The sequence below is a fragment of the Mustela putorius genome, unplaced genomic scaffold (genome assembly GCF_011764305.1).
Source record: "Mustela putorius furo isolate JIRA1106 unplaced genomic scaffold, ASM1176430v1.1 tig00003942_pilon_pilon_pilon, whole genome shotgun sequence".
Taxonomy (NCBI): Eukaryota; Metazoa; Chordata; class Mammalia; order Carnivora; family Mustelidae; genus Mustela; species Mustela putorius.
In genome coordinates, this window is record NW_025422087.1 from 7,350,719 (window position 1) to 7,376,202 (window position 25,484).

At 37.0% G+C, this 25,484-nt stretch overlaps 1 protein-coding gene and 1 long non-coding RNA gene across 10 annotated transcripts in view; one reads left to right on the plus strand and one right to left on the minus strand.

Annotated features, from left to right (window-relative positions):
• N4BP2L2 (NEDD4 binding protein 2 like 2) overlaps positions 1-1,248 on the minus strand; it is a 76,303-nt gene extending 75,055 nt beyond the window's left edge. For 2 of the 9 annotated variants that reach the window (XR_006603541.1, XM_045069548.1), the window contains exon 1: positions 1,057-1,243. The gene's annotated coding sequence lies outside the window, so the exon portion shown is untranslated. Of the gene's footprint in view, positions 1-1,056 lie in introns of all 9 variants that reach the window. The other 7 variants (XM_045069544.1, XM_045069545.1, XM_045069543.1 and 4 more) reach the window with 4 other exon arrangements.
• Positions 1,249-1,332: 84 nt separating this feature from the next.
• Positions 1,333-25,428, plus strand: LOC101687670. Its single transcript, XR_200756.3, has 4 exons — positions 1,333-1,486; positions 19,595-19,801; positions 22,391-22,494; positions 25,234-25,428. It is a non-coding gene; the product is annotated as an uncharacterized LOC101687670 (long non-coding RNA).
• Positions 25,429-25,484: the final 56 nt, after the last annotated feature.

Sequence of the window (25,484 nt, forward strand, 5' to 3'; positions counted from 1 at the left end):
CTGAGCCATCCACACATCCTTGAATGACTGACGCATTTCTGAAACTTGAAATATTTAAGTAAGCTTGGGAAATTGAATCAATAATATATACTTTGACGATACAGATACACAACTGTATACTAATATGGAGAGTAAATCTGCCAGCCAAACTGACACTTATCCAAACTGGTTGTGAAAAATGTCTCCATAAACTCTTGTTTAAAACCACTATATCCTTCGAGTAAATGCACCCAGCTCCCAATCTCAGCATCTCCTTACCAATCAAACGTTAGATACTGAAATGCCAAACTTTACAGACCCTACTCCTGTGAATAGAGTAAAAGTGGTTTCCAAATGGGTGTACTGAGTTCATTTAAAAGGAAAAAAATAACTTCAGTTGCACGAAGAATGACTCAAATATGTCCTATTATGTTTAGAAATCTGACACCTCCCCAAATCAACGCGTTCATCTTTTCCACATGCTTGGCCAATCTCAAAGGCAAATTCTGCTTCCCTTGAAATTTCTTAGGGGCCCTCAAAAGTGCAATCCCAAATGCGGTTTTACTCAATACTTCATTTTGCCCGCTCTCTGGAACTCCTCCAACAGGACAGAACAAGGAAAGGGCAAAAAAGACGAAGCCGACAATGATACAGGTAGGCCCACAGAAACTGGAGGAAGGGGAACACAACTGTAAAGAACACCGCCCTATCGGAAACGCCCCACCCCGCCTCCGACCACCTCTCGGTTCCTCATTTCCTCATTCGGAATACGATAAAAGTCTCAAGGAACCGCAAGACGGCTGCATTAACAGAGCGTGGCCTATACACAGCCTTAGTTCCCTGGCCTCCTGACCTCCAAAGGTGGCCCGGGCAAAAGTGCGTCACCCAGCTCCTTTCTCCCAACGGAGACACGTTCAGGTTCTGTCTAGGAATTCAAGAGATATCCTAGACTCAAAGGTTCACTCCAGCCTTCCACGTTTACGGCTCATCAAAAGGGTCCAGCCAAGAACAGACGAGAAGCCGAAAAACGTCACCACCACTACCCCACCCTTAACTTAAAATGGGAGCTGTACTCACCTTACACTACATTCGCTTCTACCTCCCAATAAAATCGTGGTCTAGAAAGACACGAACATCTGAAAAGGTGAAAGCAACGCACAAACACCACCCCAAAGCACAGAGGAACTAAAAACCAAAACCCTCGGCATCTGGGAAACAGCACCGCCGTACGCAAGATGGCTGCCACCTCGCGGTTACCCCGGCAGGAATTACAGATTTGCGCTCGGCATTGTGGGAACTGAAGTCCCGCGTTCACGCTGGGCCTGGTAATCTCCGCGCTCGGAGACTGGGTCTCCCAGAATCCATTTCGTGAAAGACGCAGCAGGGTTAACCAACGTAAACCCTAACTAGTTCCTAGATTTGGAGCTGGGAAGTTATTTAGAACTGTTAACTTTGGCTAAAAAAGGCAGCGACCTGCTCTGGGATTCATCCGTAAAGGAAAGAGAACGTGAGTGCCTGGCACCCTAAAGACATAAGCCGCTGTCGGTGCATGCTTTTAAGACTTTCTAGGATACAAAGAATCGTGCTTTTCAACGGGGTCTCGGCATTTGGTATCGCCACGTAGGGTTGCTGGCGTTTCTACAAAAAAACCACTGAGTAATTCCAGTCTCTTCTGTCCATGGAAGCAATCACTGCAGCAGAGCCTTAAGTACTAAGAGAAAGTTATTTCTTATCGTATTTGTGTTGTTTTGTTTTGAGAAACAAGGACCAGCTACTGAACTTTCCCACTTAAAGAGTCAATTTGTGACAAGCACTTAGAGCAGCAACTGATTAAAAAAACAAAACAAAACAAAAAAAAACAACTCGATGGTCCTCACCTCAGAGTCCCATCCCTCCACCACCTCCCCGTACTAAGTCCGCTCCCTCCTCTGCATTCTTTCCTGCCACTACAAGTAAACGGCTAACGTCTTGGTATTGGAATAAATCTTTCTGTTGAGGTTATAAATTTAACAGTTATAAATTTAACTGTTATAAATTTAACAGTTAAAATAACTGTCTGGAATATTTGCATTTGATTATTTAACAGCTTTGTGATCAAGAGGGTTTTAGGCTTATGACCAAAGCTATGCATCCTCTTATAAAGAAAGACTCTTCCTCAAATACAAATTCCCACATCAACCTTTTCCGATGTTTCCTCGTACTTAGATCCAAGTTATGCTTCCTCGGTGGAAACAACCGTGTGAGTGAAGTTGTGTCTTTCTCAGGGTATCTATATTTGGAGGTTCAGGATGTCTGTCCACTATAAGGTGATATTAATCTTTATCACCTTATCAAGGTGCTTTCCAGTTTCTCCACTGTTTATTTTATCCCGTGCAACTCACAATCACAATCTATGAAGAGCTACTTTGAAACCAAGCAAATACCTTGCTCCTAATCAAACTCTACTTTGTAGTTCAATCTCCATTGGATGATCCTTGCTGCAACCGAGCTTTACAATGAGAGTTACAAGCTAGCTTTTTCCCTCCCATTTCCTTCAAGCTCTCCACATTTATTAGTGGTAATGCTACTATAAAGAAGAGCTATCCTTATTTACTATCAGCATGAATTTATGTTTTCCTTTTTGTTCAAGATGTCCATCAAAAAATCCTTTACTGTCTTTTATTATTTATTTATTTAGTTATATTAGACTATTTTGAGAATAGTTTTAGATTCACGGAAAAACTGAATAGATGTAGTACACGGTTCCCATTTACCACACCCACCCCTATTTCCCCTATTATTAACCTCTTTATTATGATACATTGTTAAAATTAGTGAACCAAATATAGATGCATTCACATAAATTACAGTCCATAGTTATTTAGATTTCTTTAATTTTTACCCAGTCTCCTTTCTGTTCCAGTATCCCTTCCAGGATAACATATTACATGTAGTTGGGATTTCTCTTTAGGCTCTTCTTGGCTGTAACAGTTCTTCAGACTCTGTTTTTGAGGACCTCAACAATTTTGGGAGAACTGGTGGATATCTTGTAGGCTGCCCTTTTACTGTAATTCATTTATCTGATATTTTCCCATGATTAGACTGGGGTTATATGTTTTTGAGGGGAAGACCACAGAGATAAAGTGTCACTTTCATCACATAGTAGCAGGAGTACATACTATCAACCCAATTTATGATTGTTTATGTTAAACTTGATCACCTGGATAAAGCAGTTTTTCAGATTTCTCCATTGTAAAGTGACTCCTTTTTCTCCCTTTCCATACTGTACCCCTTGGAAGGAAGTCACTGTGCACAGTGCACATTTCTGGTTGTTAATCTCTCTCTCTCCCTTAGAGTATTTATATAATTTATTTGGAATTCTTCCACATGGGATATTGTTCTCTCTTCCCCATTTTTATTTTGTTGCTCAAATCATCAGATTTGGCTGGCTTTAGTTTGGTTCCCTTTGACCTGCATGTTGAACACTTTCTTACCTTTGTGGCACAATAATTTTTCAGGCTTATCTTGTACATTTGTTACTCCTATCCTGGAGTCAACAGTTTCTCCAAAAGCCTTGGTTTCTTTTCTTTTCTTTTTTTTTTAAGATTTTTATTTATTTATTTGACAGAGAGAAATCACAAGTAGATGGAGAGGCAGGCAGAGAGAGAGAGAGGGAAGCAGGCTCTCCGCTGAGCAGAGAGCCCGATGCGGGACTCGATCCCAGGACTCCGAGATCATGACCTGAGCGGAAGGCAGCGGCTTAACCCACTGAGCCACCCAGGCACCCAAGCCTTGGTTTCTTTTGTTTTTTTACTGGAGAATGGTATTTAGAAGCTAAGACCTTAAAACTAAATGTACTTATTGATACTTCTTTTAGGCCCTCACAATAAAAAAGGATGAGAGAAAAGGAATATATATATATTTATATTTTTTTATTGTATATTTTTATATATATTTTATATATATTTTATTGTATATGTATGTATATATATAATATATATTGTGTATATATAGGTATATATATATATGCCAATATATATATATTCAATATATATATACTATATATGTAGTATATAGGTATATAGGTATATACATATACACAATATATATATAATAAAATATATACAATAAAAAAAGGGAGGGAATATATATTCCTTTTCCCTCACCTTTTTTTTTTTTTTTAAGATTTTATTTATTTGTCAGAGAGAGCGAGCGAGAGCGAGCACAGGCAGACAGAGTGGAAGGCAGAGTCAGAGGGAGAAACAGGCTCCCTGCGGAGCAAGGAGCCCAATGTGGGACTCGATCCCAGGACGCTGGGATCATGACCTGAGCCAAAGGCAGCTGCTTAACCAACTGAGCCACCCAGGCGTCCCCCCTCACCTTTTTTTATTGTATATATTTTATTGTGTATATATATATATAAAATAAATATATATATTCCTTTTCCCTCACCTTTTTATTGTATATATATAATTTATATATAAATTATATATATAAATACATATATATTTTTATATATTTATTTTATATATATGTATTTATGTACATATATATATAATTTCCACTTAAGAAATCATGAATATTGATACTTAGAATCACTATTCTGTTGTCTCCCCAATTTCATATTTGTATTTACCTTCGTTAACAGTGAGATCCTTGTTTCCTAACAGCAATGTTTACTTATTTGTCTAATCCTACAATGCACATAAAATAGTTTCAGAATTGTTACATTCATATTATTACAAAAGCAACTACTAGAAGGGGTTCAAGCCTTGTTTGTAGTTTTTTCCCCCTAGATTGGGGGTTGAAAGTCAAAATACTATGTGCAAAAATAACTTGAATTAGTTCTTTCACCCTACACTATCCTACTTCAGTGGGTTTCTGTTAGTCATTTCAAATACACATGAATTCACTTGTTTCTATTTCTAGTTTTAGTTTATTTTTCATTCCATTATTGATAATTTCATTTTACTATTGGAAATGTAGGATAATGTGCTTCTAAAAAATTTAAATCATACAAAAAAGTATAATCAGAGAAATATCACACTCTCCTGTATCTCTTGAACCCTTCTTGCTACCACCTTTTATATGTATGCAATTTTATTGATTTTGATGTATCCTTCCTGTGTTTCTTTTTGTAAAAATAAGGTGGATAAATGTATGTTTTCTTCTTTTTTGTTTCTTACTCCAAAGGGTTACCGTATATGCTGTTTTGCATTTTGCTTTTTTCAATTAACAGTATCTTCTGGAGATTGCTTTGCATCAATTTATAGAGATAATCTTCATTCTTTTTTTTTTTTTTTAAACAGCTACGTAACACTCCATTATGTAGATGTGCTATAGTTATTTACTTAAAATCTGATGCTTAGAATATTTAGGTAGTATCCAACATTTTGCAAATCTAAATAATGCTACAATAAGTAAGCCTGTGTATTTATATTTTAAGAGAACTATCTTTAGAGTAAACTCCCAAAAGTGGGATTGTTAGATCAAAAGGTAAATCAAAATATACTATATATTATTAAGTTGTCTTACATAGAGATTATATCACTTTCCATGCCCATCAAGAATTTATGAATATGCCAGTTTACCTGAACTTTTGATAACATAATGAGTGAGAAATGGTATGTCAGTGTAGTTTTAATTTACATTTTTCTTATTATAAGTTGGGGAGATTTTTGTGTCTTTTCTATGGACAAGGCTTTGGTTCATGTTTTATTGTATTTTTTAGTCTTTTTTCACTCAATTTCAAAATGTCTTTACATATTAGCGATATTGGTCCTTTATCTGGCATATTACTCACAATAATTTCTCCTCATTTCTGTGTGTGCTCATGTGTGCTTGGGTTCCCCCCTCTATGTAATTTTTTTTTTTTTTAAGAACTCATCATGCCTTTATTACATCTGGACTTTAAGTCATAGCCAGAAAACCTATAGACATGCAGGTTAAGACGAATTTACTTATGCTTTTTGCTAGATCTCAATCCATTTGGAGCTTATAGTTATATATGGTATAGGAAATGAATTTCTAATTTTTCCCTAACATGATTTATTAAATAGTTAATCTTTGTTTCAGTGGTTTGAGATACCACTTTTATCATATATTAAATGTCCAAATAAGCATGAGTTTTCTGCTTTATTCAGTTAGCCTTTCAGCCTATTCATGTACCAGTACTCTGCTTTTAATTGTATATAGTTGGGTGTATCCACCACACTCCCCAGTAACTCTTTCTAGTAATTTCTTAGCTATTCTTAAGTGTTTATTTTTCCATGTAAGCTAATAGTATCAACTTAACTAGCTCTAAGAAAAAGTCTGTTGGTATTTTTTAAGTTGGGATTGCACCCTATTCATAAATTAGCTTAATGAAGAACTAATACATGGATAATACTGACACATCCTGAGAATGGCTATCTCTCTATTTTTTCAACTCAATTTTTGTGTCAGGAATTTATAGTTTCCTTCACACAGGTTTTGAACATTTATTAAGTTAATTCCCAAGTGTTTTATCTTTTTAGTTAAATGATATTTAGTTATTATAAATGATACATTCTTTTACTTAAATGATATTTAGTTATTATAAATGATACATTTTTTTTTCTTCTGGCTGGTTATTATTTGTGGAAGTTAAGGCTGTTATTTTTCATGTTAATTTCGTATCCTGCTACCTTACTGAATTATTTTGTTATTTGAGATAGTTTAGTACTGATTCCTAGGATTTAACAGGTATGATATCATGTTATCTGTAAACAGAGGTAGTTTTTTCCTTCTTCTTTTACAATTTTTATGCATCTAATCAATTTCTCTTATCTAATTACATTGACTAATACTTCTAACACAATATAGTAATGAAGATAGTAATCATCTTTGTCTTATTCCTGACTTTAGTGGAAATGTCTTTAATTTTTCGCCATTAAATAAGACACGCATATATATACATATATATATATTTTTCATATTAGAAAGTATCCATCCAGGGGTGCCTGGGTGGATTAAGTGTCTGCCTTCTGCTCAGGTTGTGATCTCGGGGTCCTGAAATCAAGCTCCGCATCAGGCTTCCCAGTCAATGGGGAGTCTTTCTTCCTCACCCTCTGCCACTCCCCCTGCTTGTGCTCTCTCTCTCTCAAATAAATAAGTAAAATCTTAAAGAAAAAAAAAAGAAGAAAGTATCCATCTGTTCCTATTTTCTCAGGAATTTTAAATTAGGAGTAAGTGTTGAATTTTGTTAGTGTTTTTCAGCAACTGGACATATTAATATGGTGAGTTATATTAATATTTCCTAATATTAAACCATACTTTCATACTTGATGTAAGTCCCACTTGGTCATAATACATTCTTTTCTTAATGTATTACTGGAGGTTGTTCACTATAGGATTTTTGCATTGGTATTTGTAAGTGATTTTGGTTTGAGATTTTTTTTGGCCATATCATAATCAGGCTTAGGTATCAAAGACTAGTCACTGATGGAGAAATTAGAAACAAAATAGACAAAATAGTTGAGAGTTCTACTTTCCCAGTCTCCTTTGATCTTCTTTCTCTGAACATACTTTAATAAGCCATATTTTGTTGTCCATATTTTTTGGTTCTCGTGGGCCTCAACTTTCCCATTAATATTTTTATGAGTGAGGACTACCCTTGGTGTGCACCATCTTTGAACTTTTGCATGTAGCCACATTATTTATGCTTAAACTATAGACAGCTTACAACAGGTCACAAACCAAGTCCCAGTTCATTTGTTCTACCTGCCTCACATGTATTGCCCTACTCCCAAAATGACACTAGGAGGTATTTTGTAAATAATAAAACAATACATTTATTTACTTATTGTGCTTGGTGCACTTGTCCCTGAAAGTGACAGGGTCAGTAAATCCTAAACAGAGAAGCAAGAGAGAGCATTTTTTTTTCCTGGCAGTGGTGATAGCAAGGAAGGTGGTAACAACACTGGTGTAATGAGGCCAAAGCAGGGGCCAGCTAGCTTCTCCAGTTGGTCTGGACCTTACAATGCCCACCATTTAGTCTTCTAACAAGTATGTTCTCTAGTGATGGGCATTATTACCCCCGCTCATCTTTCAGGTCTGTCCTTACAGAAAAAACAAACTTTATAAAAGATATGCTATACCAGACTTCACACAAATAGGATGATACAAAGAAATGGAAGAAGAAATAAGCAATCATTTTCAAATGATCTCTAAGGAAGCTCTTCTTAAAACTATCTTTCAATGAAACTACATGAATGTTTATCCTATTCATAAAGAAAATCTTTTCTATATCTTCTACAGGATATTTCAGGGGGTTGGGGGTAAAAAAATGTATACAGTAAAATATTTTATAGTTTTATTTCATGGAATATAATTAATTCCCACAAATTTTTATGGATCTGGACATGAAACCATTTATGTTTCTAATCAGGAGTTGCATAAATAACATCTTTCCTGGCTCTTTAGTGCTAAGGTCATTGGAAAGTATACCTTATAGGCAATTTTTCAGAGCAACTAGTCAATATACTTGCTTTTTAAAAAAATATGTAGCTTCAATAAAATCTCATATATGACTTCCAGGGCTTCACTTATTTACCATCAGTGGTATGATTTATTGATTTTTCCATTATAAATATTTGTAGTTACCTGCAGTAAAAAATTTTTTTAAAAGATTTTATTTATTTATTTGTCAGAGAGAGAGCGCGAGAGCGAGCACAGGCAGACAGAGTGGAAGGCAGAGTCAGAGGGAGAAGCAGGCTCCCCGCAGAGCAAGGAGCCGGGTGTGGGACTCAATCCCAGGATGCTGGGATCATGACCTGAGCCGAAGGCAGCTGCTTAACCAACTGAGCCACCCAGGCGTCCCTTATTTTTAAAAATACTGACATTTCGTTACATAAGGATGATATTATTTTTAGAACCTACAGATGCAAAAGCTGAATTTTTCATGTTATTTATTTATTTATTTATTTATTAAGAGATCACAAGTAGGCAGAGAGGCAGGCAGAGAGAGAGAGGAAGGGAAGCAGGCTTCCCACTGAGCAAAGAGCCTGATGTGGGGCTCAATCCCAGGACCCTGGAAGCATGACCTGAGCCAAAGACAGAGGCTTTAATCCACTGAGCCACCCAGGTATCTCCAAATTTATTTTTTAACTCAATCATTGTTTAAGACTGCTGAGAGGAGAGTGATTGGGGGATGGGTTAGTGATGTTTTTCCTATTTAAAAATTTTCCCTCTATTCTATTAAAGTGATGCATTGTTGTCATAGAAAATGTGGAAATACTGAAAGGATAAAGAAGTTCTATTATGTGGTACTAGTCATAGATACCAACTCTGACTAGATTAAGCAGAAGGGAATTTAGGGGAAAGATATCAGAGGATAAAAAGCTCAGGATCAGCTGGCAACCCAGCATGGAAATGAATGAACGAACAGCTGCAAGGGTTTTCAGGAATGGCTCACTAGAAGAACTGTGTGTAAGCAGTAAGTATATCTGCAGAAAAGTCTTGTCAGCACTACAGTGAACGTTGCTTGTCATCAACCTTTGGCCATCTCCATACTCCTTTTTCTTTTTTCTTTTTTTTTTTTTATTAAGATTTATGTATTTGAGGGGTGCCTGGGTGGCTCAGTGGGTTGATGCCTCTGCCTTCGGCTCAGGTCATGATCTTGGGGTCCTGGGATCAAGCCCCGCATCAGGTTCTCTGCTCAGTGGGGAGCCTGCTTCCCCCCTTTCTCTCTGCCTGCCTCTCTGCCTACTTGTGATTTCTGTCTGTCACATAAATAAAAATAAATCTTTAAGTAAATTTTTTAAAAAATATGTATTTGAGAGAGAGAGCATGTGCACCTGAGCCAGGGGTGAGTGGCAGAGCAGAGAGAGAGGGTGAGAATCTCAAGCAGACTCCACACTGAGAACGGACTCGCCCCCCCCACACCCCAACATCAGGCTCAATCCCGGGACCCCAGTGTCATGATCTGAACCAAAATCAAGAGTCAGATGCTTAACCAACTGAGCAACCCATGTGTCCCTCCATACAGTTTTAACATTAGTTTAAGATTCAAAATCCCAGGAGAAACATTTAACTATTCAAATCCTAGGTCATGTGCCTATATACTGACTATACCAGAAGAGGGGAAATGGTAAGCCTGGCCAGTTCAACTCTCCTTGCGTCTCTGCCTGTCACCAACACTATATACAATGTGGTATTCTCTGCCAGGTGGCTGGCTAATACATTGGAAAGGCTGGGATTGGGTACTACATAACCAAAAAAAAAAAAAAAAAAAAAAAAAAAGACAAAAATCCCCTAGAGAAATGTTAAAAAGTATTACACATAAGCTGCTTGCAATCCAGAGAAAACTTAACATTTTGGTATCTCTCCCTTCAGGCTTTTTTAATGCATTTTTCTTCTCTTTACATAATTTGGCTCACAGAATCAGAATATAATTTTTAAATATCCTATTTCTTTTAATTACCTACAGAGCATAGGCACTTTTTCCATGATTAAAATGCTTATAGCCATTGCTAATGGTCAAATAATTATCCAAAACACACATGTTGTAGTGTACTTAAATATTTCCCTACTGTTGGAAATTGAGATTATTTCTGAGGGTAAGATAATTCTATAAAACAAGAATTGTAGACCTAATATTTCAATCTCATTATCTATTGACTGATGAACCATATTCAGGGACAGCTTCATGGGAATGTGTCTTAGTCCATTCAGGATGTTCTAACAAAGTACTAGAGATTGGATTGTTTAAACATTTATATCTCATGGTTCTAGAGGCTGCGAAGTCCAAAGTCAGGGCACTGGAAAATCCAGCATCTGATGAGGACCTGGTCTCTGGCTGCAAGACACTGTTCTTTCATTGTGTGCTCACATGACAGAGAGAGAAATCTCTCTGATATTCCTTCCTATAAAGGCACTAATTTCATTCTTGAGGGCTCCATACTCATGGAGCCTAATTCATGAGGCCCAACCGCCTAATACGATCACATTAGGGGTTAGGATTTCCACATATGAATTCTAGGGGGACAGAGACATTCAGTGCATGACTGTGCAATCAATGTGGTTGCACCAGGCCTGTGATCAGAATGGCACCCCTCATATGATGAGTATTCTGTGGTTGCCATCTTAAAATTCTTAATAATTAAATCTTTGTATTTGTGTTTTATAAGGCAAATGGGATATGGAACATGCTTCAGAAAGTTGGAGCATCCTGTCAACTCCCCACCTCTGTAGGATGAGTTCAACATTATATCTTCCAAAAAATTCCTTAAATTGTCTGGTTTATTTGTGGCATTCTTCATAGCTTCTATTTTAAACTGGAAACATTTTAAACCAGATAGGCCCTGGTATATTATTCAACTAAGCCATAGACATTCCATCACAGGATTCTCTTCAGAAACTAAAATCTTAAACAAATGATGAAAAGGTAAGATATAGAAAATTAGATACCCACTTATAAATGTAGGTGTGTCTATGATATAAAACTTAAAGAGCATTAGGTTCCCAGTACTCTCTCCTGTCCCACATCTTGAGGCTCTCATGTGACTCCTACATCTATGGTTACCTTCCCTGTTTACTTTGGGAAGTGTTTCTATGCTGCTTTGATGTTTCCCCTTGGTAAGATGCTATCAGTGCCTCTGCTTCATTGTACTGTAGGGCTCTTGCACTGGTTTACTTTCTCATAATATGCCATTGGAGTGACTGCCATCTTTTCCCTGAACAAGCATTCTCTTCATTTCACAGGGGTGGAGGGAGGAGGTAGAGAGCTGTGCCACTACACATCACAGGTGTCATGCCTTAGACCTAAAGACAAGGAGGCTTCCTCCTGTTGTTCTCATGAGCTGGCACTACCTTATATGAGCAAGCTGTTTCAGTTTCAGAAACCCCACCCTTTGTTACCAATTGACTTTGATTCCCCTCAGATTGGCTAAAAGGTCTCTAAAACTAAAGGAGATGAAAGACAAACTTACTGAAATGAAACAACACTTTCTGAAGGTTTTCAATGACGAGATGGGGGTATAGCTCCAATGTCATTTCAAGATCAGGTACTCACACATTCAATCTGACAGTCTCTTGGATATCTCCATTTAGCTATGCAACCATACAACTCTGGTTTTTCCATCTCTGTGATGGCAGTTGGTTGTGCACTGAGTAATAGAACACCACAAACATAGTGACAGCAGCATGGATGTGTGGGTGTAAGTGAGTGGAATTGGGAATAAATGTCATGCATCTCAGATAAAATTAACCCAGCAGAATGGGTGGGAAGAGGAGATTATTCTCTACTTTAGATATGCTTAGTTTGAGGGAGTAGTTCCTTCTAAAGATTCCTAGTAGGCAGTTGGGAATGTGTGACTTAATTTCACTAGAACAACAACAACAACAATAACAACACCCCCAAACCAGAGTAGGAAAAAACTTGGTTGTCAGCTGCCTAGTGCTTAATAATCAGTAAAGCCATAACTGAATGCGATGCTTCAGGGGGAAAAAATATAGAATTAGAAAACAAGAAGTTCAGAACTGGATCTTGACATTAAGAAGAAAAGATTGGATGGGGCGCCTGGGTGGCTTAGTGAATTAAAGCCTCGGCTCAGGTCATGGTCCCAGGGTCCTGGGATCGAGCACCACGTCTGGCCCTCTGCTCAGCGGCGAGCCTGCTTCCTCCTTTCTCTCTCTCTCTCTCTCTCTCTGCCTGCCTCTCGCCTGCTTGTGATCTCTGTCTGTCAAATAAATAAATAAAATCTTAAAAAAAAAAAAAGAAGAAAAGATTGGAAACAGCTTAATGTCCATCAATAGAGGATTAATTAAACAATTATGGTACTTTCTTACAATGGAATGCTATGTAGCAGAAAAGATGAGAAAGTTCTTTCTGTATTTATATAGAATGATCTTTGAGTTAAATTGTTATTTGAGGAAAGCAAAATGCTTAAGAGCATGTACTATATGATACTATGTATAAAAATATGAAAATATGGCCACACACGTGTGTGTATAAAATATCTGTGGAAGGAACACATGAAACAAGTTGGTTGCTTTTGGAGAGGGGTTGGGGGATGAGAAGGGTTATTTCACAGAATACCCTTTTGTAACTTTGAATTTTAAATGATGTGAATGTGCATTTATTTTACTATTAAATAAATCAACTTTTTTGAAAGAAAAGTTTGAGCTTCTGAGTGCCTCTGTTCAGAGATTTAGGATCTAAAGAGCGACTGCATTGTGTAAGGAATAGAGGGAAAAGAGTACTGAAGTGCCCCAGAAGGGAGCATTAGGGAGGTGGATAACTGAATCTGACACTGTTGTTGGGAAAGATGAATGCCCTATAGAGTCGGGCGTGGGGCAGATGGAGAGAAGGTCATGGGCAGGAGGCAAGGGGTAAAGAAGAGAAAGATCATGTTCTTTAGGACATCATCTAAAATGGAGAAGACTTATTTACTTATGGAGGAAATTCAGTCTACAGGCAATGTCTCTTTCCTGGTTGTGTACAAGGCCTGTTTCCACAGTTTTTGTTGTTCTGGTGAAGTGTTCCACAAGGTAGCACTAACCCTACCTACTACTGCATCCTCAGTAAGTACATCCATAGCTCAGCGCTCGCTAAGGTCCTCCCACAGCTCAGCCCACAGTACTGGGTCATTTTTCAATCCTTAAACACCCATTGATGTTTTCTTGTAATAGATTGGATTTTCATGTGAAAGTGTTCTTGCTTCCTCCTTTACTCAATGTTTATTACTCATGTAGTTTAACCTGAGCAACTTCTTTCATTCTAATTTAAACATCCTAGTAAATAGAACATCTTAGTGTAATTTTTATAGATAGCATATTACCTAAAATTCATAGTACACAGCAGTTTTACTTGCATTTGCCCAAATACATTACTAGTACTGTGGCAATAAAAACTACTTTATTTCAAAAGCTTCAGCTTCTATAATCTATATTCATAAATGATGGGTTCTCAATCCAGAGAGCTTTAAAGTAAGTAACAAATAATGCCAGACATTTTTCTAAATGCATTACATATCTGAAATCATTGAATCTCTGAATAGTCCTATGAAGTAGACACTATGATCTGTATTTTTCAAACCAAGAAACAGGCTCAGAAGGGTTTTGTAACTGGAACTTGCTTAAGGTCACAGAGCTGGTAAGAGGCAGAACCAGAATTTGAAACTCTGTAATCTACCTCCTGGGTCCACACTCTTAGCCATAACTCTATCTACTTTAAACTTAAAGTAGAAATTATGTCTTGTGGAAAATAAATTTAACTTTAGGAGAATTTGAATGTGTTCCTGTTAAAATTATTATAAAACTTCTAAGTTTGATCTATAAAAGAGTGTTATAAAATGTCATTGAACTTATAAAAATGTACATAATACATACTCATTATAACAAGTAGAAAAGACATGTATGTAAAGGAAAAGATACTCATCTCCCCACCAGCCCTCACTCCACCCAACTCCTCTGAGGTAACCAGTATTAACATCATGGCATGTCTCCTTCCACATCATTCTCCATGTTTATACAAATATATGCATGCATATATCGGGTTTTCTCCTTGCTTCTTTCTCTTCTTTCTGAATTTGTTCTCTCCACCTGTTCTTACAACTTGCTTTTTTCCAGTCCTTTGCTGGGAAACATTTCACTTTGATATCATACCCCATTACTCTGTGGAAATTCTCTCTTCTGATAGCTGTGTTGGGCAGAAGGACATTTGGAGAAAAAAGAGTCCTGCCCATCTAACAGCCTGGGTCTGTGAGTGGAATTCTAACAAGGCTGAGATGATCCTGTAGCCATGGTAGAAGGGATACTGTAACTGAACACTGTGACACCGTGTTACTGTGAAGACTTTGGAATCATTCCTTTGGTAATTGTGTTCTCCTTACAATTGTTAATAGGAAAATCCAGAAAAACAAAACGCATTTCTGTATTTTCCTGGGAGATAGGGGTAGCTGGGGAGTCCCTCATTCTGATGCAGAGGGATAGATTGGGTCAGTTGACACTGGCTGACATTAATCAGTCCGTGGCAGGCCCCAAATGGAGCCTAGGATAGCCAAAGGACAGCCAAGTGGTCAGAGATTTAACTATAGGATGCTCATACATTGAGGGATCTTTTGTTAAAGAATTATTAATTATTCAGGATAGTGATGGCAGAGCATTAAATCAAATTCTGGCCCTTCTGAGTGTTATCCCCTGTTCCACTGCCCAGGTATCATGTCCATGCAGCCAGTACCCTGCTTGTGGTATCCAATAGTGGGGTGGAAGGAAACTTTCAGGAGCTTGCCTTTTGGTCAAATGATAAATACTTCCTTTTGATTTTTTACAGAAAGCTGATTTTTAAAATTTTTCATTCTATTGACATTTAAGGGGAAGTGTGAAATTTTTATTCTTCAGTGTAATTCATGCATCAAGGCAAAGCCCCCCTCTGAAAGCATTACATCTTATTCGCTGCTATCAGTTAGAAGGGATTACATCCTGGGAACATCAAGTGCAGTGAAACATCAGAAGGGAGATCTCAAAATGGTATAATTCTATTGCCTCAAAAACAGTGAAATTCCAAGATTTCCTAGATCTGGCAGCTGTATTCTCTTATTTGGAAAAGTTAATGGAGGAACAGGACAAAATGTCACCAAAAAAGTTGTCTATTATCTCTGCAGCTATATTTTTCTGGTACTTTTAAGTAAGAATAGTTTAATCCCATTTTTGCATTTTATTTTTTACAAAGAATATTTTTTTCTATCCAGGAACCTGAAAATCTCTATTCTTTCTACTACTCAGTCTCCCTGTCACTATCATGATTTTCATTATGGCAAAATAAAATTATATTATTGATCATTTAAACTATTCATAGGTATAAAAAGCAGCTATCACTCTCACTTTTTAACTCTTGGGATCTCTTCCTTGGAGGACTAAGTGACAGAATTTTAATTAAGTCTGCCATCTAAGCAATGATAAAATCAATCATCTGTCTCATGTAATAAAGGTTATGCCTTTTAGAATGGTGAGGACACTACTGTTTTGTTTTGTTTTTATAAGAGAGAAAGGGCAGGTGTGCATGTCCATGCAGCCAGTACCCTGCTTGTGGTATCCAATAGTGGGGTGGAAGGTGCGTGGGCCATGGTGCAGAAGGCAGAAGGTAAGGGAGAAGGAGAGAAGCGGACTCCTCACTGAACCTGGAGTTCATGGGGCTCACTCTCACGGTCTTGAGATCATGGCCCTGAGATCATGACCTGAGCTAAAACCAAGAATTTGATGCTCAACCAACTGAGCCACCCAGATGCTCCAAAGCCACTACAGCTTTGATGAAGCAAAACAGCTGGTACCATGGACAGAGAAAATAAAATTCTCCATGCTCTCCATTCCTCTTTTGGGGGTCCCTATCTTTTTTTTTTTTCATTTCTGTTTTGAGTTGAGCTCAGCCCATTTAGTAATAACCAGCCTTTAGCTTCTTTTTTGATAGGTAATAATTGCCTTCAATAGCTAGAACTGAGTAAGGATTACTTCCTGCTCCCTTGCCCCATCACCTTGAAAGCAAGTTTCTTTTTCACTTAACAGACATTTACGTGCAAACATTTGTGTTTAAATGTGAACACAAAAGAGTTCATAGAGCCTTTACTGTAGCTTGTTCTTCGTTCCTTTGGTGCTCCGACCACCATCTTGCATGAAAGCTTCTTTTGAGGCAAAATAGTATTCCAAAGAAAATTCTTTTACTCTTTGTAGTTGGCATTGGTGAACTAGAAACCCTACTGACTTATGGTTGAATACCACCTCAAAGCTATTCAACCATACACCAGAGACACCAGAGACAATAGGTGTCTATGCTTATCACTTGTTTCTGTACAGATGGACAGGATCCCCAGAATATTTTAGTTTGAATACTTTAAATCTCAACTAGTGAAAATCCATTTTTAATATCATTCACAATATTTATAAGTCCATTAATTGTGAAAATTCATTTCTGACTTTAGTAAGCAAAGTGGTGTTGATGGAGATATGACCAGCCGAAGGGTGGTGATAACACCCTCTGGGACATGGCTAGTTGACTCACTTCCCTTACCTTATGAATGACTAATCAGAACGCTAGCTGCATCTTGAGTGTGGCTTGAACACACACTTATGTGTGCTCACATTGTTCACATTGTCTATGGGAAGTATTTTAAAGTGAATTACAGTTGTCACAACAATCTCATAGCTATGCTATAAAAAGAAAGCATTCTTGGGTGCCTGGGTGGCTCATTTGGTTGGGCAACTGACTTCAGCACAGGTCATGATCCTGGAGTCCCGGGATCAAGTCCCACATTGGGCTCCCTGCTAAGCAGGAAGTCTGCTTCTCCCGCTGACCTCTCTCCTCTCATGCTGGCTCTCTCTCTCATTCTCTCTCTCTCAAATAAATAAATAAAATCTTAAAAAAAAAAAAAAGAAAGAAAGCATTCTCACTTCCTATACACAATTCAGCCCTGCTGCAACCTGACTTCCATCTCCCACTGTGCCATGAAAACTGTCAGCATTAATATCTCCTGTGGGATCCTAATTTCCGGATCCATGGATTCTTCTTTGCCCTTCTCTCCTTGTGGCATTGTCGACTGTGATTTTCTCTTTGATACGTTCCTTTCCTAGCTCTCTGTTCTGCTTTTGCAGGCTCCTCTTCCTTCTTGCTTATCCAATACCAGTGATCTTGAAGATTTTGACCTCACAGTTTTATTTCACTATTAGTCTACATATTCTCTTTAAATGAGTTCATCCAAGTCCTAATACTTCAAATAGTTCTTGCTTATTGAAAATTCCCCTTATCTTCATCTCTAACCTCACTCTTGAATCCAGCCAAATGTATCAATTCAATACCACCATTTGGAGATCTTCCAGGCAAACCAAAAGTGCCATGTTTGAATTCATTGTTACCTATTCCCCACTACAAGGCTCATTCTTCTTGCAAGTTTTTTATTTCCCCCCCAGGATTTGTTTTGTTTCAGGCTTCTTTTTCTTTTTTCTTTTTATTTTTTTCCAGTTTTTGAAGTTAACATATAATGTATTATTTGCCCCAGGGGTACAGGTCTGTGAATCACCAGGCTTACACATTTCACAGCACTCACCATAGCACATACCTTCCCCAATGTCCATAACCCCACCCCCCTTCTCCCAACCCCCCTCCCCCCAGCAATCCTCAGTTTGTTTCATGAGATTAAGAGTATCTTATGGTTTGTCTTCCTCCTGATCCCATCTTATTTCATTTTTTCCTTCCCTACCCCCCAACCCTCCACCCTGCCTCTCAAATTCCTCATATCAGAGAGATCATATGATAATTGTCTTTCTCTGATCGACTTACTTTGCTCAGTGTAATACCATCAAGTTCCATCCATGTCATTGCAAATGGCAAGATTTCGATTCTTTTGACAAGATTTTTCTAAAAAGTAAATCTGACCATGAATTATGGAAACCTGTGTAAGGGGCACCTAACTCAGTCTTGATGGATCAGAGAAGGCAACATCTCAATCCAGGCTGGTGAGAAGATTTCATCTCAAAGAAACCATTGGAACTAGTTGACAGTGACTGTCAAGTGTCCTGGCCTTTCAAAGGACTTGAAGCCCCATCCGGGCTTAGGGAGAAATACGAGGCTGGGCCACTTAGCAGATGCTAGATGGTTAAGGATCTTGTAGTGATTCTAAGTGGGTCTTCATCATGAGGGCATTGGATGCCATTACATCCAGGAAGTGACTTAGTCCGATTTCCATTTTAGAATGCGCTCAGTGTAGAGAGAAATGATAGAGGTCTGTAGTGGAGGGTTGTAAAACATTTTACAAGTGAGGAAATGTAAGGTTCAAAAAGGTTAAGGATATCTCCCAAGATCATATAGATAGCTACTAAATCTGGAGTCCAATTGCTAACTCAGTTTTATCTAGCTTCTGTTGTTCTGCCTCTGACTGTTCCTCCAGCACACAAATATCACCATGGTCTTCTTTAATATTCTATAGCCATTAACATTAGTTCATGCAACATACAGGAAGGCCTCTCTGGCTTAACAGTTGAGAAAACAAATATAAATTATGGTTATCTCCAAGGAGCTCATGGTTTCGTGGGGATTTAGATATATAAGCAATAAAATTACAAAGTAATTAGAGCAAGAATAAAGTTATACTAGGCAGGGATCATGAATAAGATGGATAAAGGACTGCCCAAATCTACCTGGGTATTATGATGGGCTTCTCAGGGTGGGCGAAGTTGAGTCGAGTCTGGAAGAGTGTCTAGGGACTTTTCTGGGGGGAAAAAAGGCACAAAACATTCAAAGTCAAGGAGGCAAGACGGAGAACCTTTCAAATAATTGTGTACAGCCAGAGCATATACTGTGTAATGTATTAGGAAGATAAGCCAGAGGAAGGGTCGCAAAGAACTGTGTAAAACATACAAAGGATTTTGGGCTATGATTATAAGGAAAGGAATCAGGGAAATGGCAAGATTAGAATTGCTTTGTAGAAATATGTGAGGGTTTGGTTATGAAGAGGACAGGATTAGGAAGAGGAGACTATTGCCTTGATGAGGTAAAGCCATAGAACTAGGGGTCTTATGTAAAGTAGATTGTGTATTTGACTTTCTCCCTGGTGCCTAGCCTCTGATTCAGTTATCTCTCCTTTCCACTGACAGTCAATTCATCCCTCTTTTTTTTTTTTCTTCCCAGCAACTGACAAGCTATCTACTGACTTAGACCTGGCCTCCTAATCCCCAGCATCCCCTCTACTGCAAGCTTTGTGTTTTTAAAGGAGATACCTTTGAAATGCTAGCAGTGACTTCAGCAGCCTGGTGATGCTCCCAAGTCATAAAAAAGAACTTCAATTTCCCTGCCAAGGAACTGAATGGTGAAGATTTGCCACACCATCTTTGAAAGGTTACCAAGTCTTGTTCTTTATTATGTTTATAAAATATGCAAAAAAATGATAGCAATATGCCCATTTTAATTTAAGAGTTTTCTTATAAAACATAAAATTACTTACCTGTAGAATTTAATAATAATTTCTACTTATTAAGTAAATACAATATCCCAAGAATTGTATTTGCAGCTTCATATACAATATTTTCAATTATCACAACATCTCTGAAAGGTGGCTGGTATTATTATTTAGATTTTCCAAATCATTTAATTGAGTATTTGAAAAGTTTAGTATCATTGCCCAAAATTCACAATGTGGGGTTGGGATCTAACTTAGTTTCATTGGAAAGCAAAATCTACTCTCTTTACACAGTCTTATGATGTCTCTCTGTGCAGATGTGTTGTGTGTGTACTTATACACTTTAGGTAGGTTTGATTTTGAGGAGTTAACTCATTTTTAATTAGGCTTCTTTATCATTTATTTCAGGTTGTCACTTAACCAACTGAGGAACACAGGCACCCCTCCTCTGCCCATTTAAAAAATCAGATTGTTTATTTGTTTGCTATTGGGTTGTAAGCTTCTTTCAGATACTAACTCCTTATCAGAGATATGATTTGCAAATATCTTTCCCATTGAGTAGGTTGCCTTTTCATTTTGTTGATCAGTTCCTTTGCTGTGCAGAAGTTTTTTAGTTTGATGTAGTCCCACTTATTTTTGCTTTTGTTTCTTTTGCTTTTGGTGTCAAGCTTTGGAATTTAATTTAGAAACCAGGATATGTTTTTCTATATTTTTTGAAACTTGGTACTTGCGGGCGCCTGGGTGGCTCAGTGGGTTAAGCCGCTGCCTTCGGCTCAGGTCATGATCTCAGGGTCCTGGGATGGAGTCCCGCATCGGGCTCCCTGCTGGGAGCCTGCTTCCTCCTCTCTCTCTCTCTCTCTGCTTGCCTCTCTGCCTACTTGTGATCTCTGTCAAATAAATAAATAAAATCTTTAAAAAAAAAAAAAAAGAAACTTGGTACTTGCATCTAGGGGCCTGATCAGGTTTAGTCTAGACCATTATGGCACTATTACTGCCATGGGTGCTGCTAGGTTCTTCCATCAGAGAGCGTCCAACGTTTGTTCTTCTTTGTGATGTCAGCAGGTGTTTATGCACAGTGTCTCCATCTGTTATTTTTATTCAAGTTTTTTAAAGAAATGATGATATTCTAATTCTATCCTTCCTTCTTTATTAGCTAGATTTCTTCTGTTCAAGGAAAACTATATGATTATCCATTGGCACAGTTTGTATAGACAGGTAGGATAAATGATGTGTTGTTTCCCTTTATTTGCCAGATTTCAAAATAATGAGTTGGTTCATTAGCAATCTCTTACAGTGGCTAAGTGCTTTTATGTAAAAGATATTTCATGAACTTAAGGATTTAAACATTTTATTTTACAATTCATTACTGAACTTAAACGATGAGGGTTTGTTAAATAAATTATGATATATAGACATGATAGATTGGTAGCATATAGTTGCTAAAAATAATCATATAAGTGCATATTTATTCACCTGAAAGTTATTTGGGATATTCAAAAATTATTTTTTATGTTAAATACATAATCATGGTGCCAAGGGTGAAAGTTTTCTCTTCTACAATGGTTCCCAAGCTACCCAGATCCCCTCCTAGGAGTACATTGAGTTTGTGTATCCTTATATATACTTTCAGATGGTTTAGAGCTGATAGTTCAACTGCTGTGCATTGGTGTGACTGTATTAGTTGCTAAAATAATGAAGGAATTCCATAAGGCTGTTACATAGTTGCTTCCCTCACCTCTTGAGTACTCTCCTTTCTCCTTGGGCACTCCAATCTCTTTCTTTCACCCCCCCCCAGACGGTGCTCACCACCCATCAACTAAAGGATGAATGCCTGGCACACCCAGGCAACATTCAGCATCCTGCTTAAGCTATATCCAATACCCATTCTGATTTGTCCCTGTCTATTCTGTACAGTTGCAAATTTTTAAAATATTCTCCCTGGAGAGGTCCATACAAGCAAATACATCTTATATTTTTAAGAAGATAAGGCACATTATAAAACATTATAAATATGTATTTAATATATAGTCTATTAATATCATAAAACATTACATTTTTATAAAATGTAAAGTATGGATAAGGTATATTCTGGACTCACATACAACAAAGCATTAAAAGTAACTTTCTATAGGTGGCATGATTATGATAGGTATTTTTCTTTAAAAAAAAACATATTTATGTTTATCTGAGAAAGAGAAAGAGTGTATGTGCACATGCACACACAGGAGGAAGGGCAGAGGGAAAGAATCTTGAAGCAGACTCTCAGCTGAAATAGGAGACCTATGTGGGGCTAGATCCCAGGACCCATGAGATGATGACCTGAGCGGAAACCAAGAGTGGGGTGCTCAAACTAGTGAGTTGCCTAGACGCCCCTTTCCTTTTTAACCTTACCTGCATTTCCAGTTTTCTCTATAATAAGCACCATATTTACATATATAAAGAAGAGAATATACTGAAACTGGTTTTATTTCAGCAAACTCAACAAAACAAAACAAAAACTTTAAAGTAACGTCAACATTTTTCAACAGCTCCATCTGCTGGTCACTGAATAAAGTTAATTTTCAAATACCGTATTTATATTTACTACGACCTGAAGAAATACATTAGGATGCTTCTCATATATCTTTGAAGAGTAAGTATCAGAAGTCAAGTTAATTTACCTGCAAAGAAAAGTGATACAAACTTGGGTAGTTGTAGAGTGGGCTTTTACCTCAGACACAATCACAGACCTGTTTGCCTATAACAGAAACATGACATTGAAAAATTGGTTTAGTCTTTTAGCTATCTTACACTGGAATGCTGATTTCGATGATTGTGCGAGATAAAAACACTGATTAGATATTGAAGATATATATATATATATGAAATATACTGTACGAATTCATCTGCCTTTGCCCAAATAATCAGAGCTGCAGTCTAAACTCTCCTGTGTCATTTTCATTACTTTTCAAGTGAAATTGCTCTTGGTTCCATATCTCTTTATTATCTCCTGAAATTGGATTGATGATAAATGATTTCCTAAATAAAAATTTCTTTTTAGATGGTAGTGAGAGGTAAGATGTTTTGTATAGAAATCTCTCAGTTATCCAACTTTGAACTTTTAAAAAGTAAGATTTATCATTCTGTTAAGTAAAATAAGCTAGTCATGAAAAGATGGATGCTATATGATTCCACTTATATGAGGTATTTAAAGTAGTCAAATCTATAGAAACAGAAAATAGAATGGTGGTTATGAGGAACTGGGGCAAAGGGGAAGAAGGGTGTTGTTATTTGATGGGTATAGAGTCTAAGTTTTGAAAAACGAAAAAGTTCTAGAAATATGTTTCACACAATGTAAATAATACTTAACATTATCACACAGTGCCCTTAAAAGTGGTTAAGAGGTAAATTTTATGTTTTTTTTAAACCACATAAAAAGGTTCATATATATATATATATATATATAAAACATTATTTTTGTATATTATATAACACAATATATACATGTATATAATAAATTCAAAAGAACATATTGAAGCAAACATGTACTACACTTAAGATTCCATTTGTCTTATCTTTTCACAAGTCAATCAGTATTTCCATAAATTCATAGCATTTGCTTGTGGCTTACATTTTAAAAAGAGGTTCAAACATGTTTTTGAGATGGAGTGAATCCCACTGAAATTACTTTCTAAATTAATTGGAAGATGTTGAGATTCACTTAAAATTTCTCCCTTTTTATGTATTCTTGGACAAGCCATTTAGCTATTCGGATCTCAGCTTCTTTATGTAAAATGAATTGAAAGAGGTGATCATTTCTATGCTTTGTGAACCTTAAAATTTTCAAAATGTTTTCACAACATCTTTCTGATGCCCTTCCCTAACCAGGTCTAAAGCAATTATATCTGTAAGTGCACCGGTAATAAATTTTAAAAAGGCACCATCAAGTAATTAAAGGTTTATTAGGTGCATTTTATACAAGAAATCACACCTAGTTTGAGCCTATTTGAAAAGTCTCTCCTCTATAATGGGTAGAAATGACATGAGCTTATAAAGAAGATACTTGTTAAATACACATACATAGGTAGAATTAATGTAGTATCCACACCTTAGGGAGAGATGATTGAGATCCTGGATAAGAACAGGGAAGGCAGTATTTTTGCCCTTATTCAAAAAAGTGAGGTGAAAATATTCTACAGTTTTAAACCGCAAGACAGTAGACTATGGAGAGAAAAAAGGAATTAAGAGGAAGGGTAAACCTACAGGCAAAAAACGTGATGGGGAAAGAAACATGTTTGTACCAAGTGGCAAAGAAGTAAAGATTAAGGGGCACCTGGGTGGCTCAGTGGGTTAAGCCTCTGCCTTCGGCTCAGGTTATGATCCCAGGGTCCTGGGATCGAGCCCCACATCGGGCTTTCTGCTCTGCAGGTAGCCTGCTTCCTCCTCTCTCTCTGCCTGCCTCTCTGCCTACTTGTGATCTCTGTCAGATAAATAAAGAAAAAGTCTTTTAATAAAAAAAAAAAGAAGTAAAGATTAATATTAAATAAAAGTGGTTAAATAAAGGAAGTAGATTGAAGTAGGGGTGGGCCCTTATATAGCTTCAGACTTACCTAATTGACACGAGTAGAAGCTGCCTTGGATGCAAGAGAATTAATTAAAATCAAAATATAAATAAGAGGTTTGGGAGAAAGTCCCCATTTTTATTCCATTCAGTCATCTGGCTAGATTATTCTATTACTCATTATGTCTAACAATGTGTAAAGAAATTTATTCTAAACAAAAACATGGTTTTAATAAACTCATGTATTACTATAGGTATGCTTCTGGTATTAACTTTAACTGCTTGCTTTGATTATGGTTAGTTCTAGTGGCTAATCATATTATTTCTTTTTTTTTTAAGAATTTATTTATTTATTTGAGAGAGAGACAGTGAGAGAGAGCATGAGCGAGGAGAAGGTCAGAGGGAGAAGCAGACTCCCCACAGAGCTGGGAGCCTGATGCGGGACTCGATTCTGGGACTCCGGGATCATGACCTGAGCTGAAGGCAGTCGTCCAACCAACTGAGCCACCCAGGCGCCCCCATAATATTTCTTAAATTAATTCTCATTTGCTTTCTTACATAGCTAAGCCAATGATATACTTGATATAAATATGAAATTTAGATTAAGTCATTATTCTACATTAAAAACATGAACATAAAATAACCATATACATACAATGTATATAATACTATGTATGTATATATATGTTTGTATACCATATATATTGAAATACATGCCCTTCAACTGATATTAACATAATTCATAACAAGCTTCGCAGTTGCAAAGAATATATAGTGAAACAACGTTTGCTATTTAATATAAGTCGTTAAAAGTGGTATTTTTGATTCCAGGGTTTATTGGCTGTGCTGTCAACAATAAGAAGTCACTTGCTGCATGTGCTTACAGAGCACTTGAAATATCACTAGTAGGAATTGAGATGTGCTTTAAATGTAAAATTCACAATGCGAACAAAAGAATATAAAATATCTCATATTTTTATATTGATTATGGAAATGACAATATGTTGGATATATTATGTTACATAAAATGCTATTAAAATAAATATCACTGGTTTCTTTTCACTTTCTAAAATTAGAAGATT